At 40.2% G+C, this 21,630-nt stretch overlaps 1 protein-coding gene and 1 non-coding gene across 3 annotated transcripts in view; both read left to right on the top strand.

The window, feature by feature from the left end:
* PLCB1 (phospholipase C beta 1) overlaps positions 1–21,630 on the top strand; it is a 457,205-nt gene that overhangs the window by 59,836 nt on the left and 375,739 nt on the right. The gene's annotated exons all lie outside the window — the stretch shown is intronic.
* On the top strand, positions 4,973–5,109 carry LOC114814434. Its single transcript, XR_003762232.1, has one exon. It is a non-coding gene; the product is annotated as a small nucleolar RNA SNORA7 (small nucleolar RNA).

The raw sequence follows: 21,630 nt of genomic DNA, 5'->3' as shown, positions 1-21,630 counted from the left end.
TGGAAGTTTTTTAATTAAATGTGATTAAATTAAACCTGGAACCACCTTTCTTCTTTTTTTTCAAGTATTTTGTTTACATATTGTGTTTAACCTTGTAGTGTGTCAACAGATTTAGAATAAAAGGAATTGTTTGAAGAACCGTTATACTTGTTCATTTCAACCTCAAAGACTTCCCATTATAATGTGAAAGTGAGAATTAATTTTTCCTGATAAATGTAGAATTTACTTCCTGTAGACAAAGGCAGTAATTTTTTGAAACAACAGCTTCAGATTGAAACATTACTGGGAGGAAAAGCAGAATACTCAAGCCGTGTTACTTCTTTTAAATTACATCAACTTCAGAAGCAGCATGGCTTAGTGGATAGAGCACGGGCCTGGGAGTCAGAAGATCATGGATTCTAATTCTGGCTCTGCCACTCATCTGCTGTGTGACCTTGGGCAAGTCACTTCATTTCTCTCTACCTCAGTCACCTCATCTGTTAAAATGGGGATCGAGACTGTGAGCCCCACGTGGGATGGGGACTGTGTCCCACCCAATTTGCCTGTATTCACCCCAGTGCTTAGTACAGTGCCTGGAACATAATAAGCACTGAACGAATACCATAATTATTATTTTTCAGATGGTTTGTATGAACGGCAGTTCCCCAAATTTTTGTTATATTCCTTATACAAACTTCCCTTAAAATTTGCAGGCTATGAACATTTGAAAAAGATAGTAAAACTTACTGTGATATTTGCTAAGTGCTTACTAAATGCCAAACCCTGTTCTAAGCCCTGGGCTAGCTACAATATATATAATAGTCCTGACACTATCACTTTGACACGTGGGTCTAAATGGGAGGCAAAACTGGTAATAATGTCTCATAGTTTATTCTGGATCCATGCATGGTAAAAAAAAAAAATTAGTTCCAGGAATCTTGGCATTCAGGAACTTTGACAGCCAGAATGATTTTATAAATCATACAGTAAATGTAAATATACGTAATTTTCCATTTTAATTTGTGCAGTGAGAGACCACTGTGCTTCCTTCTAGACTCTAAACTCATTGTGGGCAGGGAAGATGTCTGTTTATTGTTACACTGTACTGTCCCAAGAGCTTAGTACAGTGCTCTGCACACAGTAAGCTCTCAATGAATATGATCGAATGATTGAATGAATTAATTCCCCTTTCGCTTTTCCTATCCCTGTCCCTTCACCATCCTCCTCCTGCCTCGTTTCCCCATATAACATATCAAACTCAAGATTAATAAAACTGAAAAGGATCCTTGAGAACTAGAGACTAATAAACACCATGTTATTCTAGGTATGGGTGAAATATCCAATATCTGTCTGTTTTATCCTGCTGGATAGTCCCATATATTTTTAGCTTAAGGGGCAATTATTTCAGACATTGAAATAAAAAATAAATATTTTGGAGTTCACTGCACAGATCTGCCCACAGAACTGTATTCAAATCCTAATATTTGTATAAAGTAGATTGCTCATTTATTATTTACCATTGATTTATTTATCCCCCTGTATGTTATTACTCATATCTATTCTAATGCACTTTCAAATATTGTATTTCATTCCTAGTGGGAAGAGCACGGGCTTGGGAGTCAGAGGATGTGGGTTTTAATTCCGGCTCCGCCACTTGTCTGCTGTGTGACCTTGGGCAAGTCACTTAATCTCTATGTGCCTCAGTTACCTCATCTGTAAAATGGGGATGAAGACTGTGAGCCCCATGTGGGACAACCTGATTACCTTGTATCTACCCCAGCACTTAAAACAGTTCTTGGCACATAGTAAGCGCTTAACAAATACTATTATTATTATCATTATTATTATTATTATTTGTCTTATATTCCTCATTAGATTGCAGAATCCTTTAGGTCAGGTATTGGGTTTTCTATTTTTTCTTAAGTCTCCTTCATGTTTAGAGCAGAACTCTACAAATGCAGAAAATACCAATGGAAACTTTCAGAGTGTTGTGTTTGAATATCAGTGTGACCAGCATCTATATAGTGATTTTTATATGTTTTTCAAGTTCAATTTAAAATTTCTCTTCACCTGCTGTTGTCCATGATAATATTTTCAGTTCCCTCAATTCTTCCCGAAGACTCTGTTTTCCATCCCTTTAATCATCCCGATTAGACTGTAAGCCCGTCAAAGGGCAGGGCCTGTCTCTATCTGTTGCCGACTTGTTCATTCCAAGCGCTTAGTACAGTGCTCTGCACATAGTAAGCGCTCAATAAATACTATTGAATGAATCTTTTAAACCTCTGTAAAGCTCTCCAAGTTTTATCAATAATATCGAAGCAGTTGATAAGATAAGGGTGTTGTAGATCCATTATATTATAGTATGGAGTGATTAAAGAAACTACTAGTTTTAATAGAGGAAGAGAACATCAGACATGTTTTCTTTGACTTCATTCATTCATTCAATAGTATTTATTGAGCGCTTACTATGTGCAGAGCACTGGACTAAGCGCTTTGAATGTACACATCGGCAGCAGATAGAGACAGTCCCGGCCCATTGACAGGCTTACAGTCTAATCGGGGGAGACAGACAAAAACAATAGCAATAAATAGAATCAAGGGGATGTACATCTCATTAAAACAATAGCAATAAATAGAATCAAGGAGATGTACATCTCATTAACAAAATAAATAAGGTAATAAAAAATATATACAATTGAGCGGACGAGCTCAGTGCTGAGGGGAGGAGAGAGGGAAAGGGGGGAAAAGGGGGCTTAGCTGAGGGGAGGTGAAGGGGGGGTAGAGGGGCAGCAGAGGGAGCAGAGGGAAAAGGGGAAGCTCAGTCTGAGAAGGCCTCTTGGAGGAGGTGAGCTCTAAGTAGGGCTTTGAAGAGGGGAAGAGAATTAGTTGTGAGTCAGGTATGCAGCCATCTGATTTGAGAAAGACGGAGACTTTAATGCATCACGTTGCCTAAAGAGGCAGCTGATATACAAAGCTACCAGAGAAAAATGTCACTCCCCTTTATAAAAGGACCACCAAATGATGTTCATTTCGTCTTTAAGCATAAAAAGAGATTAGACCATTCTAGATTTGTTATTCTAAAGAGGGGAAGACCTGCAGAGTCTTTTTAGTCTAGAGTTCAAATGGTGGTCAAATTCTGGGTCCCTGATCAGCCGTCTGACTTCACAGACTCTCCTATTTATCTTCCTCAAAATAGATAGTCAGGGGCTGCTTCAGGGCACACTTGACAACCTCTACCTCGCCTCCCCCGTTTCTCTCCTTTTGAAAGTGAATACTAACCAGATCCTCCAAGTCCTCTTCTTCCTCTTGGATGTCTTTCAGACCAGTCAGAAGGATAGTTCTCCTGGAAATCCCTTCAAATACCTGAAACTTTTCCAAGTGTGTTTCTGGAGAAACAGCAACGTCATAGCAGTTTCTTGGGTTTTGAAGTTTCATTTTAATTCTTTTCAAAAACAGTAGGCTAACTGAAGATGTACATAAGCAAAATTCTCGTTGAGCCTGTGTAAATTTCACTTGCACCGAGTTTGCATAATCTTTGTGGGTTTCTTTGGTGCCAATAAAAATATTATTAAGTGCATTCCATATCTATAATTTAACATGAAATTGGTCACTTCTTTGGAAGACGATCCTCATTGTGGTCATTATATGTTTTTAGTATTACAAGTCTTTTGTTTCATTACAAACACCTGCAAGTATTTGATATTTAACATGGATGTATGGAATATTAATTGCTTCTGTCATTTCTTAGTGGTAATCCTTATTCCTAGTGCAGCATTAGAAATTTTATTGAAGCAAGTAAAAAAAACCAAGGGACTGCCCCAACACCTGAAAACTAATTAATCTTTGCGTATTCATTTGCTGCAGTATTATTAACTTCTGTGAGGATTTAATTACTTGTTTTATGTAAGATTTGCTTGGCAAATAAAAAGACAAATAGCAATGATTATATTTGTAGATTCTGAAGAAACCTCCTGGAGTAAGCCTATTCCCAGGTAAATATGGATTAGTTTAACCCTTGGGAACATCAAAACTAAGACATCTGACTACTTAGATTAGGCCAGCAGGTCAGCACCTAAGTTTGAAGCATCTTTAAAATATACAAATTTACATGCCACATGGAGCTCATAGTCTTAGTAGAAAGAAGAACAGCTATTGACTCCACATTTGGCAGTTGAGGAAACCGAGGAACTGAAGTTAAGTGACTTGTTCAAGGTCACACAGAGTAGGCAGATGATGAAACGGGGATTAGAACCCAGGTTCTCTGGCTCCCCACCCCACGCTTTATCCACTGGGCTGAACTGCTTCCCGGTACAGTGCTTGGCACATAGTAAGCACCTAATACTACGGTCATGATTATAATTACCAGGTTGGAGGGAGACTGAGTTTCAAACCTCACCTCTACTCATAGCTTGTACTGAGCTCTCACTTACTGAGATGTACTGTACTAGGTGATGTGCCAGATTCCAGATCAGTAAAATGGGAATAATGATTCTTTGCCCCCTAAATAAATGGGATACTGATAATAAAGTGAGAAATAAATTTTGAGATTTTAAAAGGAATGTATCATATAAACTCAAGCTATGGCGTAGTGAAAGAACATGGACCCTGATAGTCAAGAGACCTGGGTTCTAGTTCCTGTTCCACACTAGCTGCTTTTGATCTTGGGTGAGTCTATTAGGCTCTCAGGGCTTAATTTGCTCACCTATAAAATGAGGATAAAATAGGTTTGAGCCTTTTGTGGGGTAGGGTGTGCACTTAGCACACAGGAAGCACTTCAGTGGTTAATATTATCCAGAAAATGGAAAATGGGTCTACATTGAATAAACAAATTTTCCCCTAAATATTTTTTGTCGGTTGAAAACATTTTTAAACATCACAATAAGATTTGGAAAACATAGAGCTTGTTGTAGAAATGCCACTAACTATAATGAGAAATGCCTGTGAATAGTGAATTTTCGTTATTTTCATTTATCTGAACATTATTTGAACTTGAGTAGTCTCAAGATGGCACCCGGAGAGTTTCCAGTACTCTACCAGTCTCGGCTATGGGAGGGAAGTCAAGCAGAGGCCTACCCATTCCATTCCTAGCTTGGCCAGTGGCTAGTGAGTGGAAGGCCATCTGCTACAAGTCAAAAGTCAAACTCATGCACAGGCATGGGAGAGAGTCGAGGGACGAGACTCAGGTCTACTGCATGGAAGAAGGCCACGGTAAACTACTTCCATATTTTTACCAAGAAAACTCTATGGATACAAGCCAGAATGATTGCAGATGGAGTTGGGGCGCTCTGGGAGAAATGTATCCATGGAATTGCTATGGGTTGGAAACAACTCAACAGCATAAGACAACAACAAGTCTGTTAATATTAGTTTACATTTTAGATACTATGACAAACATTTTTGAATGCAGGGCCTGGGGACATAAATTCCCAAACTGGAATGAACCCGGATTTGAAAAATTAACCATATTTGGAATTATTGGGTGAAACTTTGTACGAGTTATTTTTTTAAGAAAGCACTTAGCTGTGGTATTTAAAGCACCTCAGAATGGTTTCTTTTAATCAGCAACTAGCCAGTGCTGTGTTTTATTTGTAAATTTTTCACGAAGCTGGTGAGGTTACAAACCTGAACAGAACTCTCTCAAAGGAATTGAGGGAAGCAAAACAAACTGCACAGATATGGGAACAGAAGAACTTCCCATGTTCATTTCAGCGAAAAAAAGATCTTGGGACCAGAGTGGATAATTAACTCAATATGAGTCAGAAATATAGTAGCATTATTACACGTCAGGTTTGATTTTGGGATACATAAATCTGAGAGTTCCATGAAGGAACTAGAAAGTAAGCGTGCCATTGTCCTGTTTTATCAGTTCTTTAGAAGAAATCCGACAGCAGCATCACTTAGTGGATGGAATACAGGCCTGGGAGTCGGAAGGACTTGGGTTCTAATCCCGGCTCCGCCACCTGTCATTTGTGTGACCTTGGGCGAGTCACTTCACTTCTCTGCGCCTCAGTTACCTCATCTACAAAATGAGAATTAAGAGTGTGAGCCCCATGTGGGACGGGGACTGTGTCCAACCCGATTAACTTGTATCTACCCCAGTGCTTAGAACAGTGGTTGGCACATAGCAAGCTCTTTACAAGTACCGTTATTATTATTCTGTTGTTACTGTTAAATCCGTGTTTAGTTCTTATCTCAGTGGTTTAAAAGAAACATGAACATTTGAGCAGGAGTCTAGGGGAGAATCTCAAAATGGTGAGTTGACTTCTCAAATTCCTTAGGGACTGGTTGGAAGAACTGAAAATCTTCAGTCTGTAGAAGAGAAGGTAAAGGGAATCCCAAAGCAATTTGCATACTGTAGGCTAATCTAGGCCCTGTAGATTAATCTAGATATACGCTACCGATTATGTCAAGGGGCGGGATATACTGCAGGGTTACTCTGATCACCTCAAGATGCCGGGGGACCAGCTAGCCTTTCTGATGCTCTCTATCTTGTGGGAAATTCAGTAGCTTCAGGAGAGCAAGAAGATTCTTGCTGAAAGACCCCATCGAAGCTATGCGAAGTGATGGGCTCCTTGCCTTTGCTCCTGCTTACCAGAATCTAAGCTTCTCGAGGCCATACATTGTGCCTACCAACTCCGTGGTAATGCATCATCATTATCTATTTATTGCGATTAAGTTGTCTTGTTTTTGTCCGTCCGTCTCCCCCGACGAGACTGTGAGCCCGTCGATGGGCAGGGATTGTCTCTATCTGTTGCCGAATTGTACATTCCGATCGCTTAGTACAGTGCTCTGCACATAGTATGCGCTCAAAAAATACTATTGAATGAATATTGTATTGCAGTGTATTATTGTATTTACGTGTCGAGCGCTGTTTTAAGCTCTAGGATAGATAGAGGTTAACCAGGTTGGACACAGTCCCTGTACCACATAGTAGGAGAGAGAACTCCTAAATGCTTAGTACGGTACTCTGTACAGAGTAAGCGCTCAATAAATAGCATGGATCGATCCTGCGACAACTCCTGAAAGTCACAAAGGAATGCTGGAGGGTCGGCAGTGTGCCATGGGTTCTTGGAGCTTCCATGGTACTTTTTCTGATTTATGTCCAGGGCACTGTGCGGGAACAAGCAGAGAAGGGTTTGGGGGGGACTTTTCAGAGAACCGGCAAGGAAACAGGTAAGCCAGCTCAAACCTGGGAGCCGCATCACCCAGAGTGGTGGCCTGGCTCGTGGAGAGTGCTCAGGTGGGGCCCGAGACAAGAGAGCTGTTTTACGACTCTCTTATAGATTGTACGTTGGGGGAATGGATATAAGTCCATCTGAGCTGTGTAAAGCAGATAGCCGGGATAAAATGGCAGGATCTCTAGCTGACCCCTGAGGAGATGTGACGGGATCACAGGCAACCAAGATGATGACAATCAGAGTTCTTTGGCACTAGTGTGGTACTATGATGTGAATCAGTAATAATAATTATGGTATTTGTTAAGCACTTACTATGTGCCAAGCACTGTTCTAAGCGCTGAGGAGATGCAAGGAAATCAGGTTGTCCCCCTTGGGGCTCACAGTCTTAATCCCCATTTTACAGATGAGGTAATTTAGGCCCAGAGAAGTTAAGTGATTTGCCCAAAGTCACACAGCTGATAAGTGGTGGAGCCGGGATTAGAACCCACAGCCTGACTCCCAAGGCCGTGCTCTTTCCACTAAGCCACACTGCTTCTCTGACAGGGTCTCATGTGGAGTTTTGATATGCTGTGGAGGTGGCAGTAATGCCACCAGCCTCAAACCATGCTTCACTGACACTAGTGCTTGGGGGACAGATGGCATGTGTCTGGTCCTTCTGGAATCAAGTCTGCCCTTTGAATATTCAGTCATTTGTCGACAGTCACATCCCTCAGCAAAGGAGAGATGTGCTAGACAGAAGTGTTAATATTACTATTAAGTGCTGAACAACAAGCACGGGCTTGGGAGTCAGAGGACACGGGTGCTAATCCCAGCTCCACCACTTGTCTGCTGTGTGACCTTGGGCAAGCCACTTAATTTCTCTGTGCCTCAGTTATCTCCTCTGTAACATGGGGATTTAAGACTGTGAGCCCCACTTGGGACAACCTGATTACCTTGTATCTACTCCAGCATTTAGAACAGTGCTTGGCACATAGTAAGTGCTTAACAAATATGGTAATTATAATTACTATAAGCGGTGTTAACCCCTGTGTGCATGGTCTGCAGCCATCAGTGTGCCTCTCACCCCTTGTCTTCTATGTACATCTCGCAAAAAACATCAGAATGATGAGACTAAGGATTCTCTGTCATTTCTGAGCTGGGATTACGCATCATCAACATGATCATCATTATCTTCATTATGCAGGAGTATATATATATATATAGAGAGAGAGAGAGAGAAAGGGATAGAGAGAGAAGTTGCAACATAGAAATGGTGATTACCCATATTGCAGTGAGATCAAAACAATAAGAGGTGTGTTAAAACTGCACCTGGTGCAATTTGGATTAGATAATAGAAACAGTTTTTTAGTGGAGCATGTTAAAGTATTGAAATGGATTACAAAGGGAAGTTGAAGTACTTTCTGTGGACACTTCTAGAAACAAAATCGAGTATTACCTGCCTGTGTTGGGTTAAGATAATTCTGTTTGAAGTCATATAGATGAATTCAATTATTTCTTCAGGTATTTGTTCAGTCATGTGGTCCTGGGACTCTCCATGTAAATGCACTTTATATTCTTCTCTGAGACATGTTTCATTGCCACCCTCCAACTCAACCGATGCTAAACTTGTCATTCTCCTAGTAGGTATGAAAAGAAATTGCCTTTATGATAATGCTTATAGCATTAGACAATTAACTCTGTTAACCTTTCTAGAAAGTATATTATAGTTTCCGAAGCTGTCTCTTTTTTATTACAATTTTCTTTCCTGCCCGATCCTCTTCCCTCAATCATGAAAGCCTGACATTAAAAGCCATGAAGAGGGTATATAAGAAGTGCTTTAGACCTAATCTACAGAGTCAATTAACGTCTCATATTAAAGCAAACATTCTAGTGAAGTTTAGCATTGTGTATCGGCTAGAGGTCATGATTGAGGTACTAAACCTCCTATCTGTTCTTGTACATGAGTGAAATCTGTGGGAGTCCTATAGTCAGTAATCCCCATCTACTTAAGGATTTTTCGGTTACTTTTTGTTAACCTTTAAAAAACCTTGACTACTGAGGTGCATTGAAAATAGCTTATTGGAAACTGTTAAATTTAAGGCTAGAATATAACTCAAGAATTTACCATTGTAGAGGCAGATGTCAATCTTTAGCTTAAATTCTGTAGTTCAGAAGATTTGATTCATACTATTTTGAAATTACTCATGTAGTACTTCCAGTTGTTAGAATCTTGAAGGGGACTGAAAAAAAGAAAATTTTTTCATTTCTGTGCCTGTTAATTCTGTTGTATTGTACTCTCCCAAGCATTTAGTGCAGCTCTCTGCACTAAATAAGTGCGTAATAAATACCATTGATTGATCGACTGATTGCTTAGGTCACTTGTAAAATCTCAAAGAGTTCTTGGATTTCCACTATAGAGGAGTAGAACATTAAGAACATTCAGACTTTGGGACTACATCTGAGCTCTTCTATTCTTCAGACAGAATCCAAACTTTCTCTCTAGTATATCTGTTTATTATAGAGGTACCAGATCATACATTTCTCAAAGGCCTGTTTCTCAGTATCAGTTTGTGTTAGGATCAGTAAATAAAACATTCATGGCCTTGGGAATTGATTGCCAATATCGCTAATCATTCACAAGATCTAACAGTATACAAAACAGCTTTGGCAAAATGCATTGGATCAGATTTTTCAGTAAGGTAAAAATGGAAATGTCCACTTTTGGAGTGAATGCCCTAGTTGCTCCCATAAAAAAATAAGTTCTCACAATCAGATTCCATGGTAGGACTCGGATGTGTTTCTAATCCGGACTCTTGTACAATACCTAGGCGTTCTATCATTTAAGGGATTCTCTCCCTAAGAGAAATCGTTAAAACCGAGTCCACTTCTGAATACTGAGATATCACTGTTCTTTTAATGGCAAGTTGTGAGGTCTTTTTGTGTAGATTGAGACCTATTCTTACTGTCCAACACATTGGCAAGTAAACAGGCAACTCACCACTGGGTACAGCACAAACTTGACTTGCCAAAACAGATCCTTGATGGAGCACCAACTTTCTAAAAAGTAGAAGGAAGTTTGTTGTTGATTCCAGTGTGTATCAATTTTTGAAATTCAGCAGTTGAACATTAAATTTGTTTTACTGTGCACATTTGCTTTTGTTGAATTAGTTCCAGCTCTCTTCATTTCCCAGGGCATAGAAAATTGGTTAAATTCCATGGGAAAGGATTGTGTTCTGGGTACATAAACTACAGCCAAGTACTTTTTAGAACTCAAGAAGAGCAGACTTTTAAAGTTGAAGTGGTAAAATGCACTTATATAGAATTAGCTCCTTCATGTAGATCGCTAGCCTATTTACGGTACATGAACACCTCAGTAAGTGCAGTTTCCAAGCCCTTTTAAGAATCTTCTGGACCATTGCAAACAAGATACTCATCAAATACATGATTGCAAGCTGTCATTTTATCTAATGTATTCGTTTAGGAATAGGCACCTATATCTGAGGAAAGAATGTATTCCCTGCAGTAAATAAGGCAAAATTTGATGTGTTTATATTGCTTGAGCTTTTCGATTTAGATTTTTTTTTTTGCAATTTTGGGTACGCCGGCTAACAAAATTAAATTTAAATGCAACAGGTTTTAAGTGTTTCATGTAAAATAAACATGGATTCCACTTGCAGATTTATTTTGTGTTTATTGTGACGCATACACTTAGAATTCTCCCTCAAAATAAACAAAAGTGGTTTCTACCAAAAATTAAAAACAACTCATTTAAGAGTACTCATTTTTCTGCAATTTAGTTGAAAAGTGGTATAGTTGGGGATTAACCAAAATATCTTATTTTAAGCAATGACCTTATGAAAATGGAAAATTAAAATCCAGATGTCTTGAAAAGAGAAGAGATAAAATTGAATATTTTGGTAGAATTTTCAGAAACAGAAAACCCCCTACCAGATTTTGTCCTTTTATTCTTATGGTTCAGTGATTTGCAGATCTCACTATGGGTGGGCTGAGGCAGGCTGCATTTCAGAAACACATGGTTGGTATTCAACCAAGAGCTAGTTCCATAAACATGGCTCCCTTTGAGCTTCTTAGAACTTTATTTTGCATGTTTGGTTCTGGTTTTTGAAGCACGAAAAGCATTTGTATCATTTTCTTCCTTTTCCAGAATGGTTATTTCCCTTCCTGTAGACAGCAGGCATAAATATAACCATTTGTGTTTTAGCAGTTAGAACTATGTTTGGTCGAACCACCTGACTTACTGTTGACTGAGTGACTGGTGGAACTTTGTCTCCTTGAATCCCAAGAGTTTCTGCCCCGTGAAAACTATTTAGTTATTAAACTTTATACAGTACCAAATATCCGAAAGACATCGCTTGTTTACTTGTTGCTTGTTTACTTATGTAAATATCCTGGTCAAGCTCACCTAACAAGAGCAGTGAAAATAGTGATTAAAATGTTTACAAAGCATCTTTCATCCTAACCAGAATCTTTCAGTTGTGTAATACCGATACACATTTTTGACTCTTGTAAGGTTTCTTGGTATAGACTGGTCCATGATCTCAGTCATTCTCAGGCTTGTTGGAAATTGCTTCTGCAAAAGTGATAATCATCTTTTGGATGATTCATGTTTGTGTGTGTGTGTATGTGTGTGCGTCTCTGTGCACGCCTATTCATTCAGTCGTATTTATTGAGAGCTTACTGTGTGCAGAACATTGTACTAAGCGCTTGGAATGTACAATTCGGCAGCAGATAGAGACAATCCCTGTGTGTGGGCACATTTGGAGAAAACAGCCAGCAAAGTAGAGAAACCCCTGCCTAAGGGTTCTCTGAAATTCTGATGACGTTTATAACCTTTTGAGTTTAAAGCTAAAAAATTCCCAAGAGGATTGTAAATTTCTTCCAACACCAGTTTCTAGGGCTTTTTGGTAGCCTCCAGCCCTAGTTGTATAAAACGGATTGAACAATACTACCCACTTCTTTATGTTCTTGCCATTGCAGGCTACCAGGCACTCTGGAAATGTTACCTCTTTTGAGAAGCTCTAGTCTGTGATGCTTAAGCAATGTGTACAATAATGTGTGCCTTAAAGACACAAAGTGAGTGTACCGAGTGCTTACTCAGAGAAGCAGCGTGGCTCAGTGGAAAGAGCCCGGGCTTGGGAGTCACAGGTCATGGGTTTGAATCCCGGCTTCACCACTTGTCAGCTGTGTGACTGTGGGCAAGTCACTTCACTTCTCTGTGCCTCCGTTACCTCATCTGTAAAATGGGGATTAAGACTGTGAGCCTCACGTGGGACAACCTGATTATCCTGTATCTCTCCCAGCGCTTAGAACAGTGCTCTGCATATAGTAAGCGCTTAACAAACACCAACATTATTATTATTATTACTCTGTACAGAGTACTGTTCTTAAGCACTTTAGCTCTCTTGGAAATTCTACATAATGCTTGATTTGATTGGAATATCTACTGCCCAGTTATGGCATTTGTTGACTGTGGTATATTTTAAAGGTTATGTCAGAGCACTGTACCATGCAGTGGGAGAGATTAAGATCTTCAGATCAGACACAGTTTCTCGTCAACTTGGGCATTACCTGTTTAGTGACTTACCCAAGGTCACATTGCAGGCCAATAGCAGGCTTGGGCCTACAGCCTACATCACCTGATTCCCGGGTCCGTGCTTAGAGAAGCAGCGTGGCTCAGTGGAAAGAGCACGGGCTTTGGAGTCAGAGGTCGTGGGTTCAAATCCCGACTCTGCCACTTGTCAGCTGTGTGACTTTGGGCAAGTCACTTAACTTCTCGGTGCCTCAGTTACCTCATCTGTAAAATGGGGATTAAGACTGTGAGCCCCACGTGGGACAACCTGATTCCCCTGTGTCTACCCCAGCGCTTAGAACAGTGCTCGGCACATAATAAACGCTTAACAAATACCAACATTACATTACATTACACTGACTGTGCCCATCATGCTTCAGTCAATACCATATAAGTGCTTAGATACTGAAAAAATGACACAAGACTTGAGGGAAGGAAAATAAATTATTTTCACTACCCCTGTGTAAATCCACTTGTAGCTGCCAATGCTCCCCAGATTGCCTCACTATAATTAAGTCTTTCAGGGATTAAAAGTGAAGGGTTTTTATTTTTGAAAACATATGAAAAAACTGAAAAAAATCTCTGCTTAAGGATTATTTACTTGAAATTTCTGCAAGAAGAGCATAGACGGTAGATCTGTCTTCTTCTGTAAGCTGCTGGTGGGCAGGGAATGTGTCTACCAACTATTGTGTCGTACTCTCCCCGGTGCTTAGTGCAGTGCTCTGCACACAGTAGGCATCCAATAAAGACCATTGCTTGCTAACCATTGGCAGTCATCAGTCTTCCATTTTCTTGGGCCATTTTAGTGGCAGAAACCATTTTTGCATTTGCAAAACTGAAAGTGCTAGTCTCTAATAGCATGGATCGCTAGGCAAATCAAGATATCTCATCATGTGTCTTACCTGTATAAATAAATAATTACATAATTGTTCCCTCAATTTCATGTGTGCAAATATTGCACGTACAGCTGTCTATGCAAAAATGGTAATATGAGCTTTTGATTATTTTAATCTAACACAGCAGTCAAAATATTAAGGGAGTGCTGTAGTAGGTGATAGAAATGTAAAGGTAACCAGATTTTAAAGTTAAAGTGAAGTATTTTTCCATTTAAGATCTTTGTATTTTTGGAGGATTTTAAGTTACTGTCCATATGAAAAAGGAGGAAGTCTCAAAAAACTCAAATATAATCTCATCCATTCCAAAAATGGAATTTAACCGGGAGACAGAGCAGAGCCATCAACATTACATTCCACAAATGCTCCTAATATATAATTAACCAATGATAATAATAAAGTTGGTATTTGTTAAGTGCTTACCATGTGCAAAGCACTGTTCTAAGAGCTGATGGAATATGAGGTGATCAGGTTGTCCCACATGGGGCTCACAGTCTTACCTCATCTGTAAAATGGGAATTAACTGAGGCACAGAGAAGTTAAGTGACTTGCCCAAAGTCACACAGCTGACAATCGGCGGAACCTGATTCGAACCCATGACCTCTGACCCCCAAGCCCGGGCTCTTTCCACTGAGCCACACTGCTTCTCTAACCAATCAATTAATCATTGAGGGAAGCAGCGTGGCGTAGTGGATAGAGCACGGCCTGGACTCAGAAGACCATGAGTTCTAATCCTTGCTCTGCCACTTGTATGCTGTGTGACCTTGGACAGGTCACTTCACTTTTCTGGGCCTCAGTTTCCTCATCTGTAAAATGGGGATCGAGACTGTGAGCCCAACGTGAGACAGGGACTGTGTCCAACCTGATTTCCTTTATCTACCCCAGCGCTTCGTACAGTGCCTGGCACGTAGTAAGCACTTAACAAATACCATTTAAAAAAATTTTGAATTTATTGAGCCCCTACTCAATAAAGAACACTGTACTAAGTTTAGCTTGGGAAAGTATAATAGCATTAGTAGATGTGATCTCTGTCCTAGAAGTAATATGATGAACTTGAGCCTGGAAGTCACTCACTAAAATTGCAACAATGTTCATGCCGTAGATAAAGGGTATTGATAAGTGTGTATGAAAACAGATCATGGAAATACATGAAAATAAATTTGCTAGGTTGTTGCTAAAAAACAGTTTTCCCAAGACTCACATATTTGCTTGAATGAATGAATGCTTAGAAACACCTGGAAGGCAAGGACCTTGTGCCACAGGGAACCATGGAGGTGGAGACTTAAAGGAAGCTCTAAGAAGCGGCATGGCGTAGTGGACAGGCCTGGGACTCAGAAGATCACGGGTTCTAATCCCCGTTCCGCCACTTGTCTGCTGTGTGATCTTGAGCAAGTCACTGCACTTCTCTGGGCTTCAGTTACCTCATCTCCAAAATGGAGATTGAGACCGCGAGCCCCACCTGGGACAGGAAACTGTGTCCAATCTGATTTGCTTGTGTCCACCCCAGTGCTTAGTATAGTGCCGGGCACATAGTAAGCTCTTAACAAATACCCCTATTATTATTGCTGCTGTTGTTATTATTATTAATCAGCCATTCCAGCAGGATGGGAAAAGTGGAGAGGATCAATCCCTAAAAACACTTACCGGGCGACAGGTGGAATCGACAAGTGAGGCCACAGCATTAAATTACGTCCGGCGTATATCGACTGAAGATAAAAAACTGCCCCACTGACGTGCACTTCTAATGGATGTCATTAAATGATTATAAATAGCAGTTTTTAAAAAAACAAACTTTTTACATTGCAGTCTGGCTTACAGCTCTTTCAGCTCTTAAAAGTAAGTCTGGTTTCCTCATTAAAGAAATATTCTGCTCAGAGGAATGCTATGTGTCATAACCATGGCCTCATAAACCAAGAACTTAATGTGTGACAATTCAATTCAAATGCCTTAGAGCAGTTGCTTCAGTGTAGAACTTTTGAATTGAAAAAAAAAATAACCATTTATTGTTTTCATTGTTGTTAATAATGTAATTGTAGAGCACAGTCTGAATTTTCTTGTTTTTGCTAATAGGTCTGTTATTGAAAAGCAAAATCAATTGGCAAATGCTCCGCTGTTCTGTTTTCATTGTTCACTGTGCTTTTCATGTTGATGAATTAAGGCACATTTCCTATGGATTGAAATTAGGACCGCTTTATCCTCCGAGAAGCAGGGTGACTTTCCCCACCCTCTCGGCCTCAGGAGGTGGTCCGTAACCATCGGAAAGCCCACAGCGATCATCGTGACGTTGCCCCGTACTCTTATCTTCCTGTGAAAGAGCAGTTCTCTGGGAATCAGGAGGCCTGGGTTCCAGTTCGCTTCTACCCGCTTGATCTTTGCCATTCATGGGGATGATTTCTGATTAAATGATAATAATAATGGTGCTATTTGTTAAGCACTTACTATGTGCCAGACACTAAGTGCTGGGGTAGATACAAGATAATCAGGTCCCACATGGGGCTCGCAGCCTAAGTAGGAGAGAGAACAGGTATTCAATCACCATTTTGCAAATGAGCAAACTGAGGCACTGAGAAGTTGAGTTACTCAAGGTCTCATAGCAGGTAAGGGGAAGAGTTAGATTAGAACCCAGTCCTCTTATTCTTAGGCCCTTGTTTTGTTTATTTTAGTGGTATTTGTTATGTGCTTACTATTGTACTGTACTAAGCACTGGGATAGTTAGAAGAGTATCAGGTTTGACACAGTCCATGTCCCATGAGGGACTTGCCGTCTTAAATCCCTGTTTTACAGATGAAGGAACTGAAGCACAGAGAAGGCAACTGACTTGTCCTAGGTCATACAACAGACAAATGGCGGAGTCGGGATTAAAACCCAGGACCTCTGCGTCTCAGGTCTGTCCAGCGTGTTCTAAGTACTGTTCTAAGTATTCGGGCACATACAAGGTAATCAGGCTGGACACAGTCCCTGTCCCACATGGGGCTCTCACAGTCTTAATCCCCATTTTACAGGTGAGGTAACTGAGGCACAGAGAAGTTAATGGCTTAGTGGAAAGAGAGCAGGCTTCCTCTGGCCTGGGACTCCTTCCCCCTTCATATACAAAGGGCCACCACTCTCCTTATCTTCTAAGCCTTATTAAAATCACATCTACTCCAAGAGGCCTTTTTCTACTGAGCCATCATATCCCCTGCTCCCTCTCCTTTCTGCGTCAACTGTGGACTTGAAAATGTACCCTTGAAGCACTTGATATAATAATGTTGGTATTTGTTAAGCGCTTACTATGTGCAGAGCACCGTTCTAAGCGCTGGGGTAGATACAGGGTGATCAGGTTGTCTCACGTGAGGCTCACAGTCTTAATCCCCATTTTACAGATGAGGGAACTTCATCCCACCCTCAGACCCACAGCTCTTATATACCTATCCAAAATTTATTTTGTTGTCTTTCTCTCCTTCCAGCCTGGAAGCTACTTGTAGGCAGGGGACGTGCCTAACGACTTTGTTGTATTGTCGTCTACCAAGTGCTAGTACAGTGCTCAATAAATATCATTGATTGATTGGGCCAAAATGGCCCAAAATGGCTTCTCAGCACTCTGAAGGCTGTTCTTCCTTCCCACCTAAAATCTGTGCTCCCTTTTTCACCCTTGCATTCTAAGTGAAAAGTTGTCGCCTCTATTATTCAAAATGGGCTACTCGAATCATTTGGAACACTGAGCTTATTGTTTCTATAAAATAAAGAATAAATCTGATATTTTAATGGGTTTGAATATCCCTGATTAAGAGAAAAGCCGGCTTCTCTCACTGCTTCTCTGAATTTTCTCAGATAGGTAATGACAATAACAGCGGTGGAATAGTGAGAAAAAGCCCAGGCTATTGGATAGAACACAGGCCTAGGAGTCAGAAGGACCTGGGTTCTAATCCCAACTCTACCAGTAGTCTGCTGTGGGACCTTGGGCAAATGACTTAACTTCTCTGTGCCTTTGTTACCTCATCTGTAAAGAGGAAATTAAGACTGTGAGCCTCATATGTGACATGGACTGTGTCCAACCCTATTAGCTTGCATCTAACCCAGTGCTTAGCACAGTGCCTGGCACATAGTAAGCGTATAATAAATGCTATTAAAAAAGTTAACCACTTATTATGTACCAAGCCCTGGGACAGATACAAGTTTATTAGGGTGGACACACTCCCTGTCTCACATGGGACTCACTGCCTAAGGGAGAGAGATGTTTGATCCCCATTTTACAGATGAGGAATGTGAGTCTTGCCCAAGGTCACACATCAGGCAAATGACAGAGTGGGATTAGAACCCAGGTCTTCTGTCCTGAGCTCTTTCTATTAGGCCACACTGTTTCACGCTGCTTATGATACAATCCTTTCCTGGAAACATCTCCTAAATCAATTCCTGTTTAAATACACATCATAAGACCATCACCCTTCCAGAAGAACCTCAACTTTTGAATATTGGCATTTTGCTTTTCGAGCGGCCAGGGCTCTCTCTCTGTCTCTCTCTCTTTTTCTCTCTTCATCATGATGGCTCACTTATATTAATGGAGGCGTGCCCTGACTCTTCGGTCCAAAGGCTATATAAATAATCAGAATTGTGACCTGGAGGGCAGTATATGAGATTAGTGTCCACAGGGCTCTCACTGCCAGAACGCCCTACACGTCAGTTTAAGATTTACTGTGTGCGTTCTAGGTGGTATTAACATAGCTAAGAGCCACATGAGCCAGACTGCCATTGCAAAAGAGTGAAATAAAGAGCTAGTAGCTGAAAGCCAAATTTTCAACATGATTTCAGTCCTTCAGTCTGTGGGATGCTGTATCCCATATCTCTGAAAATCAGTTGCTGGGAGTGAGTTTGCAGGCGGAGATGATTTTCGAGGCAGACAGTGGCAACAAAGAACCACTATTTAGTGGTTTCTTTCCACCTGATAACTTTATCTTTAATCTTTTCTGTTACTGACAATTTAAAAGCCTCAATAAATTATTCATTGCTTTTAGTGTATATTAAACTTCTGTTCAGAAACATATAAGTAAGATTTTTATGTACCACACGTGCGACTCATATTATTTTTACGAACTGTTGGCTTCCAGACCTACAGTTTAAAGCACATTTGAGATTATAATGTAATTTGTAACCTGGGTTGGACCATATTTCTCTTCCATGTAATTTAGCATATTTTGAATCTCTTTTTTTTGTTTTTCAATTATGATCCCCACAACAACAAAAAAACCCTGAAAGGTATAAACTATAAAACCTAGTTTAACTTTTTTATGGAGATGAATTGCTTATTTTTAAAATTAAAACTTAAAAATTAACTTAAAAACTTAAAAAACCCCAACACCCAATTTATTTATAAAGAATGAGATAAATTAGAACTAGTACGTGACAGTTTTGACCCTGAAATTCTACAACAGAGTTCTGATATGTTTGAAGTTGATTTGATTATTCCCCAGAGGCCATGTTGAAAACAATGCTTGTTTATCAATTGTATTTGTGAGCACTCCATAAATACCATTATAGATAATATACTATGCTATAATATACTAATCAATGATATTTATGGAGTGCTCACAAATACAATCATACAATCATTGATATTGTACTCTCCCAAGTGCTTAGTATAGTGCTCTATACATAATAAGCGCTCAATAAATACCATTGATAGATTGAATACTATAGTCTCTCAAATGCTCAGTACAGTGCTCTGCACATAGCAAGTGCTCAATACGTACCATAGATACCCCTCTAGACTGGAAGCTCTATTTATTGCCATTGTTCTTGTCTGTCCGTCTCCCTCGATTAGACTGTAAGCCCATCAAACGGCAGGGACTGTCTCTATCTGTTGCCGACTTGTTCATTCCAAGCGCTTAATACGGTGCTCTGCACATAGTAAGCGCTCAATAAATACTGTTGAATGAATGAATGAATGAAAGCTCGTGGTGGACAGGGAATGTGTCGGTTAATTGTTCTCTGAAGCAGAGTAGCTTAGTGGAAAGAGTACGGGCTTGGGAGTCAGAGGTTGTGGGTTCTAATGCTGGCTCCTCTGCCACTTGTCAGTTGTGTGACTTTGGGCAAGTCACTTAACTTCTCTGTGCCTCAGTTTCCTCGACTGTAAAATGGGGATTAAGACTGTGATCGATCCCAGCGCTTAGAACAGTGCGTGGCACAGAGTAAGCGCTTAACAAACACCATCATCATCATTACTATTATGGGCTGAAACCTATAGGAAGTCCATGGGAACGTACAGTAAACGGGAAATACAGGAACCCTGGCCTGTGGGAGCTTACAGTCTTAAACTGTAGTGTAAAGGATTTAGGTTAAATATGTCAACAATGAAAATTATTAGGACTTGAAACATATTACTCAGAAAGTCTAAGGAATGTATTTCTCTAGAGATCCTTAAGAGTAGGATACAGTCTCTTCTGCCTCAGTGATTTAGGTGCAGTCCTGTCTCAGGGTATGGGGATGAAATCACCCCAGGCATTTTATGGTTTGGGGTTTTGTTATGAACTTGAGTCTGATAATTCCAGTTTTGAATTTTTCAAAAGCAGCAGAATTTTCAATGGCTTATGGTGGTGCATAAATAACCTCTCACTCACCATCCTTTTGGGATTCGATATACAAAACTTCTGTTGTATTGAGCCACAGTATGGAGATGGTTATGGACCATAATGTTTTAAGGATAAAGCTCGTTTAATGAAACAGTTTAGGTGAATTTGGAGATGGTTTGTTGATTTGCAGCTGGAAAGCGCTGGGGTGGATACAAGATAATCAAGTTGGATACAGTCTCTGTCTCATATGGGGCTCCAAGTCTAGGTAGGAGAGAGAAGGATTAAATCCTCATTTTACAGATGAGGAAACAGAAGCAAAAAGAAATTAAGTGACTTACCCAAGGTCACACAACAGGGAAGTGGCAGGCCACGATTAAGACTCAGGTCTTCTGGCTCCCAGGCTCATACTCTTTTCATAATAATAATGATAATGGTATTTGTTAAGCACTCACTGTGTGCCAAGCACTGTTCACAGCACTGGGGTAGATACAACATAATCACGTTGAATACGGTCCCTGTTCCACTTGGGTCTCACATTTCAGAACATGCCTGTTTTTCATTGTAAGTAATGTGCTTATTTGCTGTAGAGCCACCCTTCTGTGGAATGGCTTGACCTGAAGCACTTTTGTTGCAGATTTGAATTCCCTTTAAATGTAAAGGTAAGTATTGATCAATCTGTGGTATCTATTGAGCTTGCAGTGTATGCGGAACACTGGACGAAGTGCCTGGGAAAGTAAAATATAATAGACGTGATCCTGCCCGTAAAGAGCGTACAGTCTGTAGGCAAAATAATGCTCTAGAAGTAACTTCTTCATGTTGCAAAAAATCAGAACGTGGAGAAGCAGCGTGGCTCAGTGGAAAGAGCACGGGCTTTGGAGTCAGGGCTCATGAGTTCGAATACCAGCTCTGCCACTTGTCGGCTGTGTGACTGTGGGCAAGTCACTTAACTTCTCTGTGCCTCAGTTCCCTCATCTGTAAAATGGGAATTAAGACTGTGAGCCCCACGTGGGACAGCCTGATTCCCCTATGTCTACCCCAGCGCTTAGAACAGTGCTCGGCACATAGTAAGCGCTTAACAAATACCAACATTATTAATAATGAATATTCCTACATTCTTTATCTCAGTTATACAAAACTATTAGCAAGTTTTGGAAAAAAAAAATTTTCAGTATTCCTGTGCAAAAATGGGACAAAATGCAAAAAAGAATTGGACTCTGCATGTACTAAATCCATATAGATGTTCTTTTAAAGAACATTAGCATTTCGGCTCTCCCCTTATTCTTATTTCCTTAGCCAAATGTCTGCTTAAGCAAATGAAAGGTCGAGGGTTGTTACTCACCAAACAGGGACAAAGTCTTTTCTGCTCTCATTGAAAACCTAGAGACAAAATTGGTAAATTATTTGAAAAAACTAATTTTAGTTCTGTGAAATAATTGAAGGACCCAAATGGCATCAGTGGAGCAGTT

The sequence above is a fragment of the Ornithorhynchus anatinus genome, chromosome 9, assembly GCF_004115215.2.
Source record: "Ornithorhynchus anatinus isolate Pmale09 chromosome 9, mOrnAna1.pri.v4, whole genome shotgun sequence".
In the NCBI taxonomy this organism is placed as follows: Eukaryota; Metazoa; Chordata; class Mammalia; order Monotremata; family Ornithorhynchidae; genus Ornithorhynchus; species Ornithorhynchus anatinus.
This window is presented reverse-complemented; position numbering and strand designations above follow the sequence as displayed.